Source organism: Tenrec ecaudatus, chromosome X (assembly GCF_050624435.1).
Source record: "Tenrec ecaudatus isolate mTenEca1 chromosome X, mTenEca1.hap1, whole genome shotgun sequence".
NCBI classification, from domain to species: domain Eukaryota; kingdom Metazoa; phylum Chordata; class Mammalia; order Afrosoricida; family Tenrecidae; genus Tenrec; species Tenrec ecaudatus.
The window spans coordinates 68,378,161-68,386,480 of NC_134548.1; positions in this window are offsets into that span (position 1 = coordinate 68,378,161).

Genomic DNA, 8,320 nt, shown 5'->3' on the forward strand with positions numbered 1-8,320 from the left:
GCCAAATTTCACGGAGCAATATTGCTGGGAGAGAAAAGGCACCCCCAGAGGGAGGCACGCTCAACAAAACTACCTAGGGCAGGAGCCGGGTTGCCCCCAGGCACTAGGCGTGTCAGGCCTCAGCATTGTAAGGAGGGTTCACTGAAGTCCCTGAGTGAAGTTTTCTCCGCTGTCCTACGTCTACGTTCCTAAAATTTACTCTGCGGTTTCTGATGATCCAGGGTTATGAACGGCCACCATTCACCGTTCTCCTTACACTCTTGCGTCTCCATCGACCTTAAAAGAAAGGGAGGACAGGCAACTGCTGGCAGGTAAATTCAGCACACTTTGTCTCAACACAAAAGAGACAGCTCTGTGGTGACCCGTCTTCCACGGTAAAACATTTCCTAGCGAATAAGGAATCTTCCCATCGCAATGACAATATGAGAGAATTGCCACCGATGGATTTGCCGCTGTGCCTACAAACATCATCTTGAGGCCATACAGTAGTGAAGCACGGGAACCCAGGCGCTCCACCCTTTACCCTAGACCAGTGAAACACTGTGTCTAAAATGCCCACATGCCTGTATCTATGCCCGTTTAAAGTTAACGCTAAACCGAAATCTTCTTTCCCACTATTTTGCAGCATTTTAAAGAAGTACACTGGGAAAGATTTCTCTGCAAGGAAGAAACTGCAGGCGGCGTGGCTGAAATGAGAATATCATGCTGCATGAGCTCTTTGCCCTCAGATGTAGAAGTGTCATCAGTGGGCATCATAGAGAAACGGGACTTTAATAAGTGATCATCAACCTCTGTGAATTCCCTTTGTTCTAGACGCCTGAAATAAAGAGTTGTCCTGAGTCACATGAACCTCCACCGAGTGGTCTTAATGTGGCGCGGGAACATGCCGGTATAAGAGAATTCCGAAGAAAGCTGAACGTCCACAATTGAATGGTCATTGCCAGAAATGAAATGGCAGCCGGATCAGACTGGGAAACTTCAGCTTCCATTAGACAATGAAGATGTGAGAATCTGGTACGTCCACAATTCACGGTTTCCTTAGATCCATGAAATTCCGTGTAGAATTTTAGTCAGAAAATGAAAACTCCGGAGCCTCTGTTCAGCAGGCCCGGGTGTAGCTCCCAGAGGCACACTGGTGCTCCTCTAGAATTTGGATAAAAATCGTTTTCACTGGAATAAAGAACCTTGATCAAGCCAAGTGGGTCTTGACAAACGAAATTGCTGCGTGTGCCCGGTATACTGACAAGCACCCACCTGTGCTAGTCCATGGCGTATTCAGCACAGGAATCTGCATCGATTGAGCCAAGACAAAGGAAAGCTCAGGGAGGCAGCACCCTTGTAGAAAAGCATTTGTACTTCAAAGATGAGGCCAATGAGGTGAAAGGACAAACCTATGGCAAATAGTTTTCATCATCGGCCGAATTTCACGGAGCAATATTGCTGGGAGAGAAAAGGCACCCCCAGAGGGAGGCACGCTCAAGAAAACTACCTGGGGCAGGAGCCGTGTTGCCCAAGGCACTAGGCGTGTCAGGCCTCAGCATTGTAAGGAGGGTTCACTGAAGTCCCTGAGTGAAGTTTTCTCCGCTGTCCTACGTCTACGTTCCTAAAATTTACTCTGCGGTTTCTGATGATCCTGGGTTATGAACGGCCACCATTCACCGTTCTCCTTACACTCGTGCGTCTCCATCGACCTTAAAAGAAAGGGAGGACAAGCAACTGCTGGCAGGTAAATTCAGCACACTTTGTCTCAACACAAAAGAGACAGCTATGTGGTGACCCGTCTTCCACGGTAAAACATTTCCTAGCGAATAAGGAATCTTCCCATCGCAATGACAATATGAGAGTATTGCCACCGATGGATTTGCCGCTGTGCCTACAAACATCATCTTGAGGCCATACAGTAGTGAAGCACGGGAACCCAGGCGCTCCACCCTTTACCCCAGACCAGTGAAACACTGTGTCTAAAATGCCCACATGCCTGTATCTATGCCCGTTTAAAGTTAACGCTAAACCGAAATCTTCTTTCCCACTATTTTGCAGCATTTTAAAGAAGTACACTGGGAAAGATTTCTCTGCAAGGAAGAAACTGCAGGCGGCGTGGCTGAAATGAGAATATCATGCTGCATGAGCTCTTTGCCCTCAGATGTAGAAGTGTCATCAGTGGGCATCATAGAGAAACGGGACTTTAATAAGTGATCATCAACCTCTGTGAATTCCCTTTGTTCTAGACGCCTGAAATAAAGAGTTGTCCTGAGTCACATGAACCTCCACCGAGTGGTCTTAATGTGGCGCGGGAACATGCCGGTATAAGAGAATTCCGAAGAAGGCTGAACGTCCACAATTGAATGGTCATTGCCAGAAATGAAGTGGCAGCCGGATCAGACTGGGAAACTTCAGCTTCCATTAGACAATGAAGATGTGAGAATCTGGTACGTCCACAATTCACGGTTTCCTTAGATCCATGAAATTCCGTGTAGAATTTTAGTCAGAAAATGAAAACTCCGGAGCCTCTGTTCTGCAGGCCCGGGTGTAGCTCCCAGAGGCACCCTGGTGCTCCTCTAGAATTTGGATAAAAATCGTTTTCACTGGAATAAAGAACCTTGATCAAGCCAGGTGGGTCTTGACAAACGAAATTGCTGCGTGTGCCCGGTATACTGACAAGCACCCACCTGTGCTAGTCCATGGCGTATTCAGCACAGGAATCTGCATCGATTGATCCAAGACAAAGGAAAGCTCAGGGAGGCAGCACCCTTGTAGAAAAGCATTTGTACTTCAAAGATGAGGCCAATGAGGTGAAAGGACAAACCCATGGCAAATAGTTTTCATCATCGGCCAAATTTCACGGAGCAATATTGCTGGGAGAGAAAAGGCACCCCCAGAGGGAGGCACGCTCAACAAAACTACCTAGGGCAGGAGCCGGGTTGCCCCCAGGCACTAGGCGTGTCAGGCCTCAGCATTGTAAGGAGGGTTCACTGAAGTCCCTGAGTGAAGTTTTCTCCGCTGTCCTACGTCTACGTTCCTAAAATTTACTCTGCGGTTTCTGATGATCCAGGGTTATGAACGGCCACCATTCACCGTTCTCCTTACACTCGTGCGTCTCCATCGACCTTAAAACAAAGGGAGGACAGGCAACTGCTGGCAGGTAAATTCAGCACACTTTGTCTCAACACAAAAGAGACAGCTCTGTGGTGACCCGTCTTCCACGGTAAAACATTTCCTAGCGAATAAGGAATCTTCCCATCGCAATGACAATATGAGAGAATTGCCACCGATGGATTTGCCGCTGTGCCTACAAACATCATCTTGAGGCCATACAGTAGTGAAGCACGGGAACCCAGGCGCTCCACCCTTTACCCCAGACCAGTGAAACACTGTGTCTAAAATGCCCACATGCCTGTATCTATGCCCGTTTAAAGTTAACGCTAAACCGAAATCTTCTTTCCCACTATTTTGCAGCATTTTAAAGAAGTACACTGGGAAAGATTTCTCTGCAAGGAAGAAACTGCAGGCGGCGTGGCTGAAATGAGAATATCATGCTGCATGAGCTCTTTGCCCTCAGATGTAGAAGTGTCATCAGTGGGCATCATAGAGAAACGGGACTTTAATAAGTGATCATCAACCTCTGTGAATTCCCTTTGTTCTAGACGCCTGAAATAAAGAGTTGTCCTGAGTCACATGAACCTCCACCGAGTGGTCTTAATGTGGCGCGGGAACATGCCGGTATAAGAGAATTCCGAAGAAAGCTGAACGTCCACAATTGAATGGTCATTGCCAGAAATGAAGTGGCAGCCGGATCAGACTGGGAAACTTCAGCTTCCATTAGACAATGAAGATGTGAGAATCTGGTACGTCCACAATTCACGGTTTCCTTAGATCCATGAAATTCCGTGTAGAATTTTAGTCAGAAAATGAAAACACCGGAGCCTCTGTTCAGCAGGCCCGGGTGTAGCTCCCAGAGGCACACTGGTGCTCCTCTAGAATTTGGATAAAAATCGTTTTCACTGGAATAAAGAACCTTGATCAAGCCAAGTGGGTCTTGACAAACGAAATTGCTGCGTGTGCCCGGTATACTGACAAGCACCCACCTGTGCTAGTCCATGGCGTATTCAGCACAGGAATCTGCATCGATTGAGCCAAGACAAAGGAAAGCTCAGGGAGGCAGCACCCGTGTAGAAAAGCATTTGTACTTCAAAGATGAGGCCAATGAGGTGAAAGGACAAACCTATGTCAAATAGTTTTCATCATCGGCCGAATTTCACGGAGCAATATTGCTGGGAGAGAAAAGGCACCCCCAGAGAGAGGCACGCTCAACAAAACTACCTGGGGCAGGAGCCGTGTTGCCCAAGGCACTAGGCGTGTCAGGCCTCAGCATTGTAAGGAGGGTTCACTGACGTCCCTGAGTGAAGTTTTCTCCGCTGTCCTACGTCTACGTTCCTAAAATTTACTCTGCGGTTTCTGATGATCCTGGGTTATGAACGGCCACCATTCACCGTTCTCCTTACACTCGTGCGTCTCCATCGAACTTAAAAGAAAGGGAGGACAAGCAACTGCTGGCAGGTAAATTCAGCACACTTTGTCTCTACACAAAAGAGACAGCTATGTGGTGACCCGTCTTCCACGGTAAAACATTTCCTAGCGAATAAGGAATCTTCCCATCGCAATGACAATATGAGAGAATTGCCACCGATGGATTTGCCGCTGTGCCTACAAACATCATCTTGAGGCCATACAGTAGTGAAGCACGGGAACCCAGGCGCTCCACCCTTTACCCCAGACCAGTGAAACACTGTGTCTAAAATGCCCGCATGCCTGTATCTATGCCCGTTTAAAGTTAACGCTAAACCGAAATCTTCTTTCCCACTATTTTGCAGCATTTTAAAGAAGTACACTGGGAAAGATTTCTCTGCAAAGAAGAAACTGCAGGCGGCGTGGCTGAAATGAGAATATCATGCTGCACGAGCTCTTTGCCCTCATATGTAGAAGTGTCATCAGTGGGCATCATAGAGAAACGGGACTTTAATAAGTGATCATCAACCTCTGTGAATTCCCTTTGTTCTAGACGCCTGAAATAAAGAGTTGTCCTGAGTCACATGAACCTCCACCGAGTGGTCTTAATGTGGCGCGGGAACATGCCGGTATAAGAGAATTCCGAAGAAGGCTGAACGTCCACAATTGAATGGTCATTGCCAGAAATGAAGTGGCAGCCGGATCAGACTGGGAAACTTCAGCTTCCATTAGACAATGAAGATGTGAGAATCTGGTACGTCCACAATTCACGGTTTCCTTAGATGCATGAAATTCCGTGTAGAATTTTAGTCAGAAAATGAAAACTCCGGAGCCTCTGTTCTGCAGGCCCGGGTGTAGCTCCCAGAGGCACCCTGGTGCTCCTCTAGAATTTGGATAAAAATCGTTTTCACTGGAATAAAGAACCTTGATCAAGCCAGGTGGGTCTTGACAAACGAAATTGCTGCGTGTGCCCGGAATACTGACAAGCACCCACCTGTGCTAGTCCATGGCGTATTCAGCACAGGAATCTGCATCGATTGAGCCAAGACAAAGGAACGCTCAGGGAGGCAGCACCCGTGTAGAAAAGCATTTGTACTTCAAAGATGAGGCCAATGAGGTGAAAGGACAAACCCATGGCAAATAGTTTTCATCATCGGCCGAATTTCACGGAGCAATATTGCTGGGAGAGAAAAGGCACCCCCAGAGGGAGGCACGCTCAACAAAACTACCTGGGGCAGGAGCCGGGTTGCCCAAGGCACTAGGCGTGTCTGGCCTCAGCATTGTAAGGAGGGTTCACTGAAGTCCCTGAGTGAAGTTTTCTCCGCTGTCCTACGTCTACGTTCCTAAAATTTACTCTGCGGTTTCTGATGATCCTGGGTTATGAACGGCCACCATTCACCGTTCTCCTTACACTCGTGCGTCTCCATCGACCTTAAAAGAAAGGGAGGACAGGCAACTGCTGGCAGGTAAATTCAGCACACTTTGTCTCAACACAAAAGAGACAGCTCTGTGGTGACCCGTCTTCCACGGTAAAACATTTCCTAGCGAATAAGGAATCTTCCCATCGCAATGACAATATGAGAGTATTGCCACCGATGGATTTGCCGCTGTGCCTACAAACATCATCTTGAGGCCATACAGTAGTGAAGCACGGGAACCCAGGCGCTCCACCCTTTACCCCAGACCAGTGAAACACTGTGTCTAAAATGCCCACATGCCTGTATCTATGCCCGTTTAAAGTTAACGCTAAACCGAAATCTTCTTTCCCACTATTTTGCAGCATTTTAAAGAAGTACACTGGGAAAGATTTCTCTGCAAGGAAGAAACTGCAGGCGGCGTGGCTGAAATGAGAATATCATGCTGCACGAGCTCTTTGCCCTCAGATGTAGAAGTGTCATCAGTGGGCATCATAGAGAAACGGGACTTTAATAAGTGATCATCAACCTCTGTGAATTCCCTTTGTTCTAGACGCCTGAAATAAAGAGTTGTCCTGAGTCACATGAACCTCCACCGAGTGGTCTTAATGTGGCGCGGGAACATGCCGGTATAAGAGAATTCCGAAGAAGGCTGAACGTCCACAATTGAATGGTCATTGCCAGAAATGAAGTGGCAGCCGGATCAGACTGGGAAACTTCAGCTTCCATTAGACAATGAAGATGTGAGAATCTGGTACGTCCACAATTCACGGTTTCCTTAGATCCATGAAATTCCGTGTAGAATTTTAGTCAGAAAATGAAAACTCCGGAGCCTCTGTTCTGCAGGCCCGGGTGTAGCTCCCAGAGGCACCCTGGTGCTCCTCTAGAATTTCGATAAAAATCGTTTTCACTGGAATAAAGAACCTTGATCAAGCCAGGTGGGTCTTGACAAACGAAATTGCTGCGTGTGCCCGGTATACTGACAAGCACCCACCTGTGCTAGTCCATGGCGTATTCAGCACAGGAATCTGCATCGATTGAGCCAAGACAAAGGAAAGCTCAGGGAGGCAGCACCCGTGTAGAAAAGCATTTGTACTTCAAAGATGAGGCCAATGAGGTGAAAGGACAAACCCATGGCAAATAGTTTTCATCATCGGCCAAATTTCACGGAGCAATATTGCTGGGAGAGAAAAGGCACCCCCAGAGGGAGGCATGCTCAACAAAACTACCTAGGGCAGGAGCCGGGTTGCCCCCAGGCACTAGGCGTGTCAGGCCTCAGCATTGTAAGGAGGGTTCACTGAAGTCCCTGAGTGAAGTTTTCTCCGCTGTCCTACGTCTACGTTCCTAAAATTTACTCTGCGGTTTCTGATGATCCAGGGTTATGAACGGCCACCATTCACCGTTCTCCTTACACTCGTGCGTCTCCATCGACCTTAAAAGAAAGGGAGGACAAGCAACTGCTGGCAGGTAAATTCAGCACACTTTGTCTCAACACAAAAGAGACAGCTATGTGGTGACCCGTCTTCCACGGTAAAACATTTCCTAGCGAATAAGGAATCTTCCCATCGCAATGACAATATGAGAGTATTGCCACCGATGGATTTGCCGCTGTGCCTACAAACATCATCTTGAGGCCATACAGTAGTGAAGCACGGGAACCCAGGCGCTCCACCCTTTACCCCAGACCAGTGAAACACTGTGTCTAAAATGCCCACATGCCTGTATCTATGCCCGTTTAAAGTTAACGCTAAACCGAAATCTTCTTTCCCACTATTTTGCAGCATTTTAAAGAAGTACACTGGGAAAGATTTCTCTGCAAGGAAGAAACTGCAGGCGGCGTGGCTGAAATGAGAATATCATGCTGCATGAGCTCTTTGCCCTCAGATGTAGAAGTGTCATCAGTGGGCATCATAGAGAAACGGGACTTTAATAAGTGATCATCAACCTCTGTGAATTCCCTTTGTTTTAGACGCCTGAAATAAAGAGTTGTCCTGAGTCACATGAACCTCCACCGAGTGGTCTTAATGTGGCGCGGGAACATGCCGGTATAAGAGAATTCCGAAGAAGGCTGAACGTCCACAATTGAATGGTCATTGCCAGAAATGAAGTGGCAGCCGGATCAGACTGGGAAACTTCAGCTTCCATTAGACAATGAAGATGTGAGAATCTGGTACGTCCACAATTCACGGTTTCCTTAGATCCATGAAATTCCGTGTAGAATTTTAGTCAGAAAATGAAAACTCCGGAGCCTCTGTTCAGCAGGCCCGGGTGTAGCTCCCAGAGGCACACTGGTGCTCCTCTAGAATTTGGATAAAAATCGTTTTCACTGGAATAAAGAACCTTGATCAAGCCAAGTGGGTCTTGACAAACGAAATTGCTGCGTGTGCCCGGTATACTGA